The sequence below is a fragment of the Cyprinodon tularosa genome, unplaced genomic scaffold (assembly GCF_016077235.1).
Source record: "Cyprinodon tularosa strain WSP-4 unplaced genomic scaffold, ASM1607723v1 ctg501, whole genome shotgun sequence".
Taxonomy (NCBI): domain Eukaryota; kingdom Metazoa; phylum Chordata; class Actinopteri; order Cyprinodontiformes; family Cyprinodontidae; genus Cyprinodon; species Cyprinodon tularosa.
This window is the reverse complement of record NW_024039232.1, coordinates 279507-296642: the sequence shown is the minus strand read 5'-3', so window position 1 is coordinate 296642 and position 17136 is coordinate 279507. Positions and strand designations below refer to the sequence as shown.

Below are 17136 nucleotides of genomic sequence, written 5' to 3'. Positions count from 1 at the left end.
GTACAAATTATAAAGTGCTTTAAACCTGAAATACTGTTATATTTACAGGGTCTTCAAATGAGTAATATTATGGTACATTTGAAAATAAAATCAGTAACAATAAGCTTTCCAGAGCATGTTTTCATTGTTTGAGCAGGAAAATCCTCTCAGATTTGGCAGACAGCATGACCCAATAACCTCCTCATTAAGCCGTCTTCTAAACCAGCTGTTTTGGCTTTCCACACCCAAACCCAACCATGACAACCAGTCAGAGTTTATAATGATGGCCAATAGGAGAGCAGAATAATACAGAAGACAAAGGCTGACCTTAACCAAGGAGCTGGTCTGAGGAGCTTCTAAGTAACAGCAACATAACAGGAGCAGCTTGTCCAGATAGTTACACACTGACATTAATTTACCTTAAAAATACTGTTTGTGAAGCGCAGGAAAGATTATCCATCTTATAACAACCACCAGATAAGTTAAACAGCAGAGGATAATAATTAATTGCATTGCTAACATACATAATTTTAAGAGACAAGCGTTAGCTGCAGTGCTAACGTACATGGTTTTTATGCTACGTTCAGACCGCAAGCAGCAAAGGCAGCAGGAGCAGCTAGTTTACATGCAAGGTCAATGGTTGACGGGCATCAAGGCGCAGCAAAAGGTCCCACAACGCGTTTTGAGCAGCAAGTCGTGAGCGTTTCAGCATCTGATGCGTGCCGCGCTGTAAACGCAGCTGCTGCTGGAGTTGGAAAAATGTAACTTTTGCTGCTCAACGCACCACATCAACCAATCAGAGAAGCTGATCTGGGAGCTGGCAGAGAGACAGACACATCGCTAATGATACAGATCACTATGATCACTCCACAGAAACTTTTATTAAAGCTGCAGTCTGTAACATTGAGAAGAGAGCAGACTTCGACTGAAAATTTGAAGAAAAACAGGTTTCACGCCACTCCCCCACCCTCTCTGCTTCACTCATTCCCCACCTCTAAGCTCCACCCCTCTCACAGCATCTGCGCGGCTACCGCATGCGACCAGAAGGGGGGGGGGGCGGGATTCAGCGTGTGTGAGCTGTGATTGACACTCCATCAGACGCTCCTCTGGCTGTGATTGGTTGTTTTGACTCGTCCCGAATTATTCGTTCCAGATTGAAATACAGGCAGTATGCGGTACCAATTGAAGCAGTTTTTTTCACAGGTTACATATCACATGTACTGCTGTCTGGGCATAGGGACAGTTTTAGCCAATATGAAAAAAAAGTGATTTTTAAAAACTTACAGACTTCAGCTTTAACGGCTAAATTAACTTAAAATGCTGAAATCTGCTGGCAAAACATGTTCACTTTTATTATGCTGGTGCCTGTAGTTTGGATTAAGTACATGAAAACCGCCTTCCAGCCGTCACAGCAAAACGCGAGGAGGCGACCGGGCTAGAGGCTGCTGTTGAATGGGATTCCTACTGACAGCGCACCGTCGGTATGTGGGGGTCTGAGCGGCTGCCACAGAAATAATATTTGAAGGCAGGATGGTAATCTGGATGAACTGACTGCACAGATTAAGATTTCAGGTGGACTTTCTCATTTAAAAACATATTGAAACTACTGTTTACCCGCTGATCACAGCATATATAGCTGCCATTGTTACAGGCAGTGAAAGGATAGGGTAGCTCCGCCCAACGTGCATCAGACCCACTTTTCCACCACGTAGCTAAAGCAGCAAAGAGCAGCAAAGATGCTCTAGCTAGATGCCGCGCGTCAGAACTAAACTTGTACAAGCATCAAAGACGAAGCAGCACAAGTGTTTTTGTTGCTCTTGCTGCTGTAGGTGTGAACGTAGCTCCAGACACAAACGTTAGCTGCAGTGTTAACGTACATGGTTTAAAGGCACAAACTTTAGCTGCAGTGCTAACATGTGTACATGGATTTAAGACAAAAATGTTAGCTGCAGTGCTAACACACATAATTTTATGACACAAACGTTAGCTGCAGTGTTAACGTACATGGTTTTAAGGCACAAACTTTAGCTGCAGTGCTAACATGTGTACATGGATTTAAGACAAAAATGTTAGCCGCAGTGCTAATGTACATAATTTTAAAGAGGAACACCGTTTAATTTACATCGGCCCCTAGGTTTTACGTTCTACATCATGTTCTACTCACCCATATGAGTTTTGAGTAATTTGGAGCCGTTCTGAAGATATTCGGTTTTGTTATATTCAAGTAACGTCTTCCTATGGGCAACGACTTGAAGGCACAAACTAAACTGTTCATAATTTATAATTTATGGTACGCCAGCATTCATAACATGTAGGCCAATCACTGTCACCCAGACATCCATGGTTATATTTTTTATATTTATATTTTTTTTAAAACAAAGCGGACTGTGTATGTATATATATATATATATATACACATATATATATATATACATACATAGTTTGAGGTCACCCAAACAATTTAGTGTTTTCCTGAAAAGTCACACTTATTCACCACCATACGTTGTGAAATGAATAGAAAATAGAATCAAGACATTGACAAGGTTATAAATAATGATTTATATTTGAAATAAGATTTTTTTTACATCAGACTTTGCTTTCGTCAAAGAATTCTCCATTTGCAGCAATGACAGCATTGCAGACCTTTGGCATTCTAGCTGTTAATTTGTTGAGGTAATCTGGAGAAATTGCACCCCACACTTCCAGAAGCAGCTCCCACAAGTTGGATTGGTTGGATGGGCACTTCTTGCGTACCATACGGTCAAGCTGCTCCCACAGCAGCTCAATGGGGTTCAGATGTGGTGACTGCGCTGGCCACTCCATTACCCATAGAATACCAGTGACCTGCTTCTGCTCTAAATAGTTCTTGCACAATTGGTGTGTTTAGGGTCATTATTATTTTTCAGTCGAATTGCCATGATGGATGTGATTTACACCCCTATCAGTTAGCCCTATTAAGCCACATTACTTTTAAATTAATGTCAACAACAACCCATAGTTTTCTACAAGTAGAATAACAGTTTTGTCTAAAATCTCCAAGAGTAATTTTTTAAGATGTCCGTCAGATCTTAATAAAAAAAAAAAATAAAATAAGCTGAGACTTTTTGTCACCTTGTTAAGTAGAAGAGCTTAGTCTTAGAAAGCAGTACTTTCCTTCATGACTGACAATGATTGATTTCTACTTTCGTTTACTTTAGATCGCCTGTGAAATAGTAGCAAATATAGGTAAACATATGTTGCAACTCCAAAAGAGATTTGATCCTTAATAAACGGGTGCAATACCATTTGTCCGAGTGGTATTGCCATATGTCGTCTTCATAAGAAGGAGCAGGGCCCCGAGCAGATCTGGTACCTACACCGCAAGAGTTTTGGCTATGGATTCAAACAGTTCCAGCCATCTCTGGCTTTCACCGCCCATACGCTCTCGCCTTATAACAGTGACATACAAAGCAGGCAAAAAAATGGATGCCTAACTGCTCCCTACTGTTCTGGGCGCCAATAACGTTTTTGAGCTTCAGCAGCAGTACCGACATCGCGAATAATAATCTGTGCTTAAATCTCAGCGAAACCCTTCTGCATAGGGACAGATAAAACCCTCTCAATAGACCAAATCTTACCCACCACATATAACCATTTAAATCTATTTTCTTTAATTTCAGATGGAACTATTCACATACTTGCATTATATTAAACTGCACTTATAAAATTCACCATTTCGGTGCCATTTCCCTTTTTCCTCAAAGCACAGAACAGCCGGCTTGCTTGGACTCACAATGAATTGCGGAACATGTAAAGGTTTCTATCTTTAGGATCCTTTTTGAATTTCTAAATATCAGATTTGTTTAATTTTTCATTCATAATTTCTTTGTACTTGTTTTTGAACACACATTTATAGGAAGTTATGCACAAAATGTTATAGACAAATTACATTAAAAATCGAGCATTACAGACACAAATCTGTTGAAACAAACTTATCTCCACACCTAAGGGGTACAAAAGTCCAAAATGTACCTCAGGGGACAGAAATGTACTCATCCTGCAGCCTTTTTTTGAGAGTGTGTAGAGGCTGATTGCAGTGGGAAGTGAGGATCTTCAGTAATGGTCTGTCTTACAAAGGACCTGATGTGCCACACATCAATCAATATGGAGAAGAAGCACATCAGGGATCCTTTGATGTTCTACTACCTGCTGCAGTCCCCCAACTTATCCCCACAGCTGCAAAGTGGAGTAGAATAACCATCTTGCCACAAAGCCAAACTATTTTCCTAAGACTTTGACTAAAATATTAATATATCCCTGATCAGTGTTTTTTTCTGTGTGCATGCTCTGTGTTCTCAAACAGACGGGCTGTTCACACTGAGCCTGGCTTTGCAGGAGGTTTTGTCCTGTCACTACATGCGGCACCAACGCTCCACCCACGATTTCGCACACTTCACTTCCCAGGAGGATATAAAGGACACATTAGGCTTGTAAAAAACTCATCACAATTAAACTGATTTTAGTGTTAAGGAAAACAGGTTTAAAGCTTAATATTCGAAAAAAGCAACACATTAAGAAATAAATTGCCTTAAAACAAGATGGACCTCTCTTCAGCCCCCATTATTTTCTTTTATTGTCCTCTCATACTTTTAGAAGCTCATCGGCTCTGAATTGTTCTGATATAGTCTAACAGACAGGTCCACTCCTTTATAACACCCACACCTGTAATCAGGACACCTGTTGGTGAAGGACAGGAAAAGGCCAATCTTTGAAGTGTTGATCAAAGGAAAACTAGTGAAACATACTGCGTTTCTCAATTCACGAGAACGCGAGTACGTACTCGCGTTCTCGTCAAGTCCGTTCTTGGCGAGAACGCAGGAAGAGCGGACTTGACGAGAACGCGAGCACGCAAGCACGTATGTGTATTGGAGCAGAAGTGTACTCGTGACGTCATCACATGCAACGTTGTTTAGCATTTCTTTAACAGTCAAAACTATTTATTCCCTACACAAAACATGTTGAAAACAATATTTTTAATTTCTAAAGCTTAAAAAACATTTTAAAAAATTACCGAACCGCAAAAAAACGCCATCAGAACGAGCAGTAGTTCACACATAACTAGACCGAGAGAAGTGCACTACAGACGGGGTAAATTTAGCCCTGGCTGCGGTTACCCTCGGAGGTCTGCTGGTCACTCTGGTCCGCTCAATGTCGGACTTTTTTTTTTTAATTTCGCACTAACTCTGTAAACAGACCACAAAGGGAGGCTTAAATGTATAATGTTATCGCCTCAAACGATTTCAAAATATACTTTTGAAGAACAACAGCAGCAGAAAAGGGAATGTTTAACTTAACACTATGAGCGCTGTCTCGAATCAAGCTGCGGCCGCGGGGCATTCTGGGGAAGCGGTCAGTCTGAAGAACGCACAAGTCTGCTCTGATGCATGCTCGATAAAGAGGGCGGGGTGAGAACAACATCCGGGGATTTGATGCGTTCTCGATCTGGCGTTCTTGAGAATTGGAACGGTACTCGGGCTGAGGCTGATGACGTATCACGAGTACAGGAGCACACGAGAACGCTCAAGAACGCATATTGAGAAACGGCCATAATTTTACATAGTAATAAAGATACTTCCTATTTAATTAACACTAAACCTGTACAGGGGCGGAGCTAGATGGGGGGGCAGGGCTGGGCATGGCCACCCTTAGCCACCCCTGTGGCCACCCCTATCATTTTTTTCGCCCTCTAATACAGACATTGGCAGCAGTAATACTATCAATAGGAATGTTTTAACTTATTAAACATTTAAATTTTTCATATATTAATAGTTACTTGACAACTAAAATGCTGTGGTTAATTATGGCACATCAAAATACTAACATTAAAGTTTATATATGAAGAATTCATGCTCTTTTAAGACCCTAATTTTGTGTTATATGGGGTGAAGAGAAAATTATGTCTCTGCTAGTCATCAAGGAGTTTTCAATGAAATCATAGATAAATAACTATTTTAATAACTTCAAAATCCATTGAATGTATTAGTACATGTCATATTAATGCTATGCAGAACAATTTTTGATTAAAGTGGGTAAATAATGACAATGGAAAATATGTTTTCCCCAGACATTTTGTCCATTATATCTTTTAGACAGCATGGACGTTTAAATATATTCATCTATTTGTAATCAAAAGGCTGCAGGAAATTATAGTTTGTCTTTATTTAGAAAATATGGATGTTGTGCTCGTTCCTGTTGGAAAAAGTGTAGATGGACCCTGAGGTTCTGGCGCCTATCTGCTTTTGGCCACCCCTCAGTTCACATTAGTTTTTGACTGGCCACCCCTATTAAAATTTCCTGGCTACGCCTCTGAATCTGTATGAACCAATGACAAACAATACAAAGTATCCATTCAAATGAAGCAAAGACATGAGAAATGATCCCATGTTCTGACTGTTACAGATTTTTCTAGTTCAAAATGATTTAAATGGATCAGCAGTGCTCTAAGCCTTCTAACTTCAAATAATATGAAGACTTTCTTTTTGTGTTTTGAGAAGTTTTGGTTTTGATGACATCCTTCTAATGAATCTACTTGTCATGATTATATGGATACTTTCCACTATCAAGTCTAACGAGATAAAAGTTTTGTACAAGAATTATACTTTAGTTTAGGCAGTTAATGTTTATCTGGATGCAGATGTTCTGTCAGTTGAGCTTACCTCATCAGACCAGCAATACCTATAGTCAATACGCACGTGAAAGACATCAGATTTGCGTTCCCTTTAGTTTTATTGGAAAAATAGACTTTAAACTATCTCAACGGGCGTGTATTCTTTTAGTCATGTACAAAAAAAAAAAAAAGAATTTAAGGGTAGATCGCATACGCTTCAAAAAACACCAAAAACTAAGTAATTAAATTGTTTTTTTTGTACAAGGGATACACGCCCATTGAGGTAGTTTAGAGTGTATTTTTTGTACAAAATTAAAGGGAGAAATTAAAGGGATAAACGAGTATTGACTGTATATACATACATACACATATATCTATATCTATATATATATATATATATATATATATATATATATATATATATATATATATATACATATATATATATTCAATTCAATTCAATTCAGTTTATTTATATAGCGCCAAATTCACAACACATGTCATCTCAAGGCACTTTACAGTTCAACCAGATCAAATTGATACAAAGTTTTCTATCTAAGGAAAACCAGTTGATTGCATTGACTCATTGACTCAAATACAATCCCCCAAACTAAGCATGCTTGTAGCGACAGTGGAGAGGAAAAACTCCCTTTTAACAGGAAGAAACCTCCAGCAGAACCAGGCTCAGTGTGAGCGGCCATCTGCCGAGGCCGACTGGGGTTCAAGGAGACAGAAGCAGAGATACAAAAAGCAGCTGTAAAAGGCGGCCCCGTCCAGGAAACACACAGCCAGGCAGACGAGCTCCGAGGCAGCTCCCATGCCAGAGGACGAAGAGAGCACATCCACTCAGTCACGGTCAGAGAAACAGGACCACACTGGAAAACAGGCCGATCTCCAACATCTATTAACAAGGGTGTTGATAGAAGCAGCACAGCTGATATTTTTTTCCAGGATGACGTCACAGCCAAACAGGAACAGACGAGGCAAAGCTACTCTGAGGAAAAGCAGAGAGAGCAGAAGGTTAGAGATTGAACTAACAGATTCTGCAGAATAGGAGAACAGAGAGAGAATGAAGCAGAATGATGAAATGGGGGTCCCTATGTCCTCCAAAAGTCTAAGCCTATAGCAGCATAACTATAGAGATAGCTCAGGATAACCTGAGCCACCCTAACTATAAGCTTTATCAAAAATGAAAGTTTTAAGCCTAGACTTAAAAGTAGACAGGGTGTCTGCCTCACGGACTAAAACTGGTAGTTGGTTCCACAGGAGAGGAGCCTGATAACTAAAAGATCTGCCTCCCATTCTACTTTTAGAAATTCTAGGAACCACTAGTAAACCTGCAGATTGAGAGCGAAGTGCTCTGTTAGGAACATAAGGAACAATCAGATCTCTGATATAAGATGGAGCTTGGCCATTTAAGGCTTTATATGTGAGAAGGAGGATTTTAAATTCTATTCTTGATTTAACAGGAAGCCAATGAAGAGAAGCCAGGATAGGCGAGATATGATCTCTCTTTTTAATTTTCATTAGAACTCTGGCTGCAGCATTTTGGATCAGCTGAAGGCTTTTAACTACAGTTTGTGGACTTCCTGATAGTAAAGAATTACAATAGTCCAGCCTTGAAGTAACAAATGCATGGACTAGTTTCTCAGCATCACCCCTGGACAGGATATTTCTAATTTTTGCAATGTTCCTCAGATGAAAGAAGGAAATTCTAGAAACCTCTTTGATGTGGGATTTAAATGACAGGTCCTGATCAAAAACAACACCAAGATTTTTTACTTTATTATCTGAAATCAGTTTAATCCCATCCAAATGAAGTGACTGGCTAATCAGTTTCTTTTTCAGAGACTCTGGTCCAAAGACTATAACTTCTGTTTTGTCTGCATTCAGAAGCAGAAAGTTAAGAGTCATCCAGGTTTTTATGTCTTCAAGACATGCCTGTAATCTATGTAATGGGTTAGCTTCATCTGGATTTATAGACAGATATAGCTGGGTATCATCAGCATAACAGTGGAAATTAATCCCATGCTGTCTAATAATTCTACCAATTGGGAGCATGTATAAAGTAAAGAGAATTGGTCCTAGCACTGATCCCTGTGGTACTCCACAGGTAACCTTTGAGCGTGTTGAAGATCTATCATTAACATGAACAAACTGAATTCGATCAGATAGATAAGATTTAAACCAGTCTAGTGCTGTTCCTTTAATTCCAACAAAATATTCAAGTCTTTCTAAAAGAATATTATGGTCAACTGTATCAAATGCAGCACTAAGATCCAACAGGACGAGCACAGATACAAGTCCATTATCTGAGGCCATGAGAATATCATTAGTGACTTTCACCAGAGCTGTTTCAGTGCTATGATGAGCTCTAAAGCCAGACTGAAACTCTTCAAAAAGTTCATTATGGTGGAAGTGATCGCAAACTTGTTTGGCAACTACTTTCTCAAGAATTTTGGATAAGAAAGGAAGATTGGATATAGGTCTATAATTGACCAAGTCATCTGGGTCAAGAGACGGTTTCTTAAGCAGAGGTTTAATTACAGCAACCTTAAAAGCTTTAGGTACATATCCCTGTAACAGAGATAGATTAATCACATCTAAAATGGAGGAGGAGATCAAAGGGAATACCTCCTTAAATAACCTGGTTGGAACTGGATCTAACATACAAGTTGAAGGCTTAGATGAAGACAATAATTTTGCTAATTCAGAGAGTTCAACTGGATCAAAGCAGTCTAAACCCAGTTCAGATTCCATGACTACCTCAGGTACAATCGCGGATAGAGGAGTGCTTATGATCTTATTTTTAATAAGATCAATCTTATTTATAAAGAATCCCATAAAGTCATTGCTGCTAAGAGCAGGTGGAATGGACGGTTCAACAGAGCTATGGCTCTGGGTGAGTTTGGCAACTGTATTAAAAAGAAATCTAGGATTATTCTTATTCTCCTCTATTAATGAGGAGAAGTATGCTGCTCTTGCTTTACAAAGGGTCCTCTTATACAGCAGTAAACCATTTTTCCAGACTAGGAAGGACTCTCGCAGGCCTGTGGAGCGATATTTTCTCTCCAGTTTCCTAGCATTTTGCTTCAAAGTACGCAGCTCTGCATTAAACCAAGGAGCAAGCTTTCTATTTTTAACGGTTTTCATTTTCAAAGGAGCTGCGTTGTCTAAGGCAATACGCAGAGAACTAGCAACCCCATCAACAAAATCATCAACCTGTGAAGGCGAATAAGCTAAACTTTTGCACTCTGCAGCACTGCTCAGTGACACAGAGGAGAGAGAAAGTGAAGCAGATTCTTTAAAATTTATAACTGCACTATCTGATAAAGATCTACTAAAATTGAACCTTCTTTTGGGGGAGGAGAACTCTGTTAAAGTAATCCTGAAGGTTATTAGAAAGTGGTCAGAGAGGACAGGGTTGTGAGGAAATACTGTTATTTCTTCACATTCTATGCCGTATGTCAGCACAAGATCCAAAGTATGAAGATGAGAATGCGTGGGACTATTCACATTTTGAACAAAGCCAATAGTGTCTAAGATAGCATTAAAGGCTGCTCTTAAGCTATCGCCTTCAATGTCAGCATGGATGTTAAAATCTCCCACTATGATATAGTATGATATATATACACACTACCGTTCAAAAGTAGCCTGTTTGTGCTGTCCTTCAGAGCAGAGGACAGCACAAACAGGCTACTGAAGATGCCAGTTGGGGACCTGTGAGGCGTCTGTTTCTCAAACTAGAGACTCTAATGTATTTATCTTCTTGCTCAGTTGTGCAACACGGCCTCCCACTTCTTTTTCTACTCTGGTTAGAGCCTGTTTGTGCTGTCCTCTGAAGGGAGTAGTACACACTGTTGTAGGAAATCTTCAATTTCTTAGCAATTTCTCACATAGAATAGCCTTCATTTCTAAGAGCAAGAATAGACTGTCGAGTTTCAGATGAAAGTTCTCTTTTTCTGGCCATTTTGAGCGTTTAATTGACCCCACAAATGTGATGCTCCAGAAACTCAATCTGCTCAAAGGAAGGTCAGTTTTGTAGCTTCTGTAACGAGCTAAACTGTTTTCAGATGTGTGAACATGATTGCACAAGTTCAGCACAAACACGCAGAACCAGTTTATTTCAATAAACCAGTTTATTTCAATAAAAGTGACTGGAAAACGAGGAATTCGGGAAATGGCTGCAGCCTGTCAACAGTTAAGTTGAAGAAGATTTTGCTGTGTTTATATCTATCTATCTATCTATCTATCTATCTATCTATCTATCTTTATATATATATATATATATATATATATATATATATATATATATATATATATATATATATATATATATATATATATATATATAAATATAAAAGACTAATGTGTACTTGCATGGCTTAACACCTAAATACATCACAGACTTGCTATCAGTGTACCAACCCTTCAGACCACTCAGGTCTTCTGGCTCCAGCCTGCTCTGCATTCCTAGAACCAGAACTAAACATGGAGAAGCAGCATTTAGTTCCTATGCTCCACTTATCTGGAACAAACTTCCAGAAAACTGTAAAAGTGCCGAAAGCCTGAGTTCCTTTAAATCAAGACTAAAAACACATTTGTTTAGGATTGCCTTCGACTGTTCTAGTTAAACAGTTCAACTGAAACATCATTAGTTTAACTTTTTCATTTTCTTTAGTCCAACTGTTTTTAATACTCTTTTTTGTTTCTGCATTTTTTATTTTAATTTTTTTTATTTTTCCTACTTGCTTTGATTCTGTTTTATTTTCCTATATTTTAATCATGTAAAGCACTTTGCATTGTCTTTGTACTGAATTGTGCTATACAAATAAATTTGCCTTGCCTTGCCTTACTTGTTGGTGGCATAATTATTTCTAAGAGCATGAAAAGAGCATTAAAAAGTATTTATGTATAAACCCTGTTGAAGCAGAGAAACACCCAACAGTTGTAGGACTCTGGTTCTGAAGGAGTGGAGACTGAGACCACTGGTCCAGCCCTGTTGAACTACTGCTCAGCCTCGCAAACATTAGGAGAAAGCTCATTTATTTAAGTAGCACTTTAATTAATAATAGTACGGATCGCTTTAGTTGTGAATAAATAAATGTATCACTGAGAAAAAAGGGATGTTAAGAGGTTTATTACATTAAAACAGAGCCAAGTCCAAACTTTCCGGTTGGAAAATAGTGCAACTAGCTTGCTACTCAATGTTAGCAATGCTAGCTTAACCAGCTATCACATCAGAATGAGGCCAAGCCACCTCTGATCATAGAAACTAACCTGGTTAATGGTGTAAAAACTTCAAACTCTAATCATCAGATCAAATACATAATATGTTCATTGATATCATTTTAAGTTTTCTTGACTTTTTAAAGCCACCTTTCATGAGGTGGCAATGAAAGACAGAGTCTGTGGCAGGTCAGCATGTAGGAAGGTGGATAGATTTCCGTTGGTGAGCTGAGTAATTAATACATTTGCTAGGCAGCTGTGACTGAAATCTAAAATTTAAAAAAATAAAAATTAATGTTTAATCTGAGTGCCTTCTAGTCAGTTGTGTAAACGTTCTGAACGACACCTCTGATTTAAATGGTATTCTAAAGCGGTGGTTCCCAGGGAGCCCTTCCCTATAGGTGTCTCCTTGCAGCTACACACCTGACTTAAATGAATTTGTAAATTACAGGCTTCTGCAGCGCTTGATAGGACGCAGAGGATGAGTACATTTGAATCTGGTTTGTTAAGGGGAGAGACAGAATTAAAACATACGGAGCCAGGGTCCTAGAAGCAAATGATCAAAGTAGACCAGAAATCCAGAAATGTTATCTGCTACTCTATAAATTAGTAAAGGGGTGTACTTAAATATTTGTTTTTCTATAGCAAAGATCATTATGATGAAGTTTTCCACTTAATCTGTATGATAACAGTCAGTTGCTGCCCATAAGCCCACAGAGCAGCTGCACAAAGGCGAACCAACTGCCTTTGTGGGGAAAACGAGTAATAGCTGTGTAATATAGTCATAACGAAAAATCAGCCCTGTAACTAAAACAGCTGAAAATCGAAAGTTTCTTGTAAAATATGCCAAACTATTTATTTTTTCTTGTTTTAACTGATTTCTCAGCTTTAATTTTCTTCATTATTTCTTTCATCTTGAATCTCTTTTCCTTTTCTTCCTTTCCCACTTCTTTTTCCGCTGCTTTCTTTGATTTCTTTTCTCCATTCTTGTCTTCTATGGCCTCTTCTTCCTTTTCATCATCTTTCTGTTTAGACTTTTCCTTCACCACTTTTTCCAAAGCCTTTTCTATCTCTTCTTTTTCCATCTTTGCCTCCTCCTCCTTCAGTCTATTGGCCACTCTCTCCTTCACTCTGGCAGTTATTTCTTTCCTTCCCAAATCCAGCTCCCTTTCCTCCTCTTCTTTGGCCAGCAGCTGCCTGACCTCAGCTAGGGCGAGCTTAGCGATCTTCTTGGCCTCCACACGTTCATGGATGATCACCAGCTGCTGCTTTAGAGCTTCACGAAGCTTCAAGCCAACATCCCTGGGAGAAGATGTTTCTGGGACAGAACCATCATCATCAGTTTGGGGTCTCATCAGTCAGAGCGTGTATAAAGATTCAGACCACACTCAAGCTCACAGAAGGCAGCCATGGGAATATCCCAGGAGAAATTCAAGGTATCCTTCCACAGCAAATCATCTCTTTAAATCTCAACAAACCACTTTAGTCGAACTGAGGCTTCAATCATATGAAAACCAAACAAGAAGCGGTTTAGTTTGTATCGTCACACTTTGTTTAGTCAAACATCAAAATCCTTTTTGAGTGGGACATGCATTGCATCTAGTAGTGCAAGCTATACTTGTAACAAAGCAAAGCTTCATGCTGATGCAAATATACCTTTATTAGCTCCTCTGTTTGCTCTTCCAGCAGGTTTATCATCTAATGTTGAATAAAAACAAGAAGAGGGTTCAAATGTTACCTCTATACATCAAATACCTTCCTCTTCAACTTTGTTTCCCCCATTTCCCTTCTCTGCTTCGCTAAAATCACATAAAAGGTGGAAAAGGTACAGAATACAAACAACTTTATAAAGATAATAGGTTATTTGATACAGTAGGTGAAATAAGGGAGAAGGAATAGCAAAGCATCACCGACATTTTCTAAAATTTATTTTCAAAACACCAAACAGCCCTGAAAGGATCAGTGAAGCAGATGTTGTTATTGATCCAGGACAAAGTGGTGCAGATAAACCGAGGTTGTGAAGCTTCAGCGTCTTGGACTTATTTTAAGAGGATTCTTAAAAACTTTGTTACAGTTCTCATATTGCATTATCATTCTTCTGAAATAAATCATGGGCCATTTTAGGTATGACTGAATATCCAGGGTTTGTGTAAGAGTGACCAATTAAAGAGACCGTTAGCTCTTTTCAAAGACAGCTCTGATTTATGAAAAATCTTTTTTTTTTTAAGTGTGTTCTAAGGTATGTTTTTTCTATGAAAAAATTCCATTTCTTTTAAGAATGTTTGTACTTTTATGAGTGTTTTTAACTTAGGTCTGCTTATAATGTATGCATTCTAGGCTGCAAGCCTTTATGGTTAAATGACGATAAAGATTGTTGATGTGTGCGACGAGCCAAACCTAGAAGCAGCCAAGCGACATCTAGATTTTTTTAAGGTGGAATTTTTTATCCCTGCCCCTCAACACTGAAGGATGAGGAAAGGATTTATGGAGCCCAGTGAGCAAAAGTCTTCTCAGTTCAGGCTGATGGCTTCAATTTTCTGACAAGTTTCCGGACCAGAAGCTTGACTGGATGACCAGCTGCAGAGGAATATGCCTGACTGAGCTGCTCTGATGACGAATGCCGGTACCAGGGACTGGGATGAGTCCCTGGTATGAGTAGCAGCCAATCAAAATGGCCCTTCCCAGTTAAATGCCAACCGAATGATAGCCAACTCCCAGCAAAATCCCCTCCATGAACCCAACATGTTTTTTACTCTGACTCCACCCTTTCATTGAATTACAGGTTCTGACCAGGAGATGGCGCTTCTCTTTAGATCTTAATGTCCACAAATCATGACAGAAAGAATATTTTAGTACAAAGATTGATGTTTAAAAAGGAATAATAGGGAACCAGCCAAAGGCACATGAAAGAAAGTGGAGAAATTTTGAATACAGCTGTATGATCAGGCACTATTATCAACTGTTCAACCACGTAGGGCAGATCTAGGAGGATTTTGAGAAAACCTTTTTTTGGTTACCTGAGAATTTACAAAGGCATATCTCAGAACTAAAAAACATCACATGAATAAAAAAACTGTACCATTAAACAGAACCTATATACCCAATTTATACAGCACAAATGCAGAAAAAACAAATCATTCGTATTCTTATTTGATGGTTCAACAGTTAAGATAAATATAATGAATAAATTGAAAAGAAGTCAAAGTATTACTAATCATTAAACTAATTGTTAGATTAGTCGACTATAGAAATAACTCTTAGTTGCAGCCATATTAAGTTCCAGCAACCTCATATCAGATTGCTTTGGGCAAAGATTTGCAAAAGAATGGCTTTGCAAACGCAGAGTGGTACCATCAGTCTGGCAACTGCAGTTGTTCTGTTCCTCACTGCTAAATTTTCCACAGCCAACGGTTGCTGTTGCTATGGCAACGTGCAAGATATTGGGAATAACAGCCAATCTGTGGCTATATCTCCAAGTATAAATACTAATAATAGATGCAGCCAGTGGGCAGAAACTGGTAACATGCTATAATCTATCATTCTGCTTGACAATGTTTAATAATTCATTTACAATAACATTTATGTCTTCTTTTAATACAGATACAAAAGCTTTTTTATTATTCTAGGAAAGAAAACTGGCTTAGTTTAAAAAAAGGTTAAAGTTGAAAGAGCCACCAGAGGTAGAAATGCATGCAAACTGTACAGAGAATGTTTCCAGATCAGTTTGAAGGCATGCAGCGTTAGAGAAAGAGCAAAGCCCTTTATACCTTCTGTTCCTTTACAGTATTACTGGTTGTTTTCAAAAATCTTGAGCACAAAATGCATTAAGAAACTCTAAAAAGGTTGAAAGAGAGAAAAGTACTACAGTTTTCCTGAGGATCCTCTGCTTGCCGAGGCAGACGAATGGACATCATAGAAAAAGATCTGCTAACGCAGCGATACGGTCGGTTAGACTAAACCTGCGTTCATCCTCCAGTTAGCCACAGCTAATGGCTTTCAGTCTGGTTCTGAAGAGGAAAAAGCTATTTTCTCCACTGTCACTGTGTGCTTGCCAGCATGGCGGTGTCGTGTGGACGAGCAGAGATGCAGCGCAGTCATGAGGGTCTTTTTACAAATTAGTCGGCTGTTCTAACCTGGATTTTTTTAACTGTAAGAACATGGGATGTAGATGCTGAAAAGAAAACTACTGATCGGTGCTGAATGTCTCTGCTTCCAAATCGGGCCCATCCTTACGAGGAGGGCCTGGGACGGCTTTTGCTGTTGCATCTTTGCTTTGGAATAAAGCTGAATTTGGTACGGCATGAATAGGTTCTTTAAAAAAACAGTACCACCTTGAGTTAGGGCTTCCCTTATGATAGTTTAGAGATATTTTATTAAGTAATCTTAAAATAGGAATTAATAATATGTGCTTATTATGCATTAATTAAAGGTGAGCAAGAAACAAAACTGATCAGTTTCTTTCTAAAAAGTGAAAGTAATCTGTTCAACGACACATTTCATCGAGTGCTGCTTATATTAAAACATGTCCAAATAAAGTACTGCCTCGGAAGCATCATAAGCATTTGCAAGCATATTCTTTGTGTCCATGAAGTTTTCAAAGCATAATAAAAACTTCTGATTGTGTTACAACTTAATAACACATCTATTAAGTACTTATTGGCCATCTTTGAGAGGAGCCCCATTGTGACGTGGTACCAAAAGGGTGCTGAAGGAGCGGGCTCGTATTGTAAACGCCAGAACTGACTAAATGGTTTGCAGGTCAAACATTGCATGGTTTTCCCTTCTTGATGTCCAAGCCCCTTGTGAAAAGTGAACCCGGCCGCTATCGTTGGCCTTTCACTATTGGTTATGGAGGCCAACAATGATGATCTTTTGACCGTTATTTCCATCGCCTTTGGCCGCCTCCTGTCGGACGTCATCATCGTCATCATCATTCTCTTCGTGTCCCTTCATGACTCCCCCGGCGGTGCCACCTCCCGCCTCGTCCTCCCGGTTCTCCAGTGGGTTTATCAGACCGTAGAGGAAAGTGAAGAAACTGTTTAACCAATCAGAGCCACCTTCATCCACTTCTTCTAACCAATCCAGGGCTTCCCCCTGACTGTGGCCCACAGTGGTCAGGCCTACGCAAACAAACGGGTGTGAGGGGGAGGCAGAGGGGAAGTTCAGGAGCCAAAGGTGTGGAGGTGAAAACAAAGGGTAGTAAAAACAAACATGAGGTGAAAAAAGAAATGTTGATCATATGAATGAAAAATATGTGGGGGGAGGGGGGAGAGAAGGAGGGA

General features: G+C 39.2%; 1 protein-coding gene across 4 annotated transcripts in view; it reads right to left on the bottom strand.

The window, feature by feature from the left end:
- Window positions 1–17136, bottom strand: part of asph (aspartate beta-hydroxylase) — a 52562-nt gene that overhangs the window by 13844 nt on the left and 21582 nt on the right. The gene's annotated exons all lie outside the window — the stretch shown is intronic.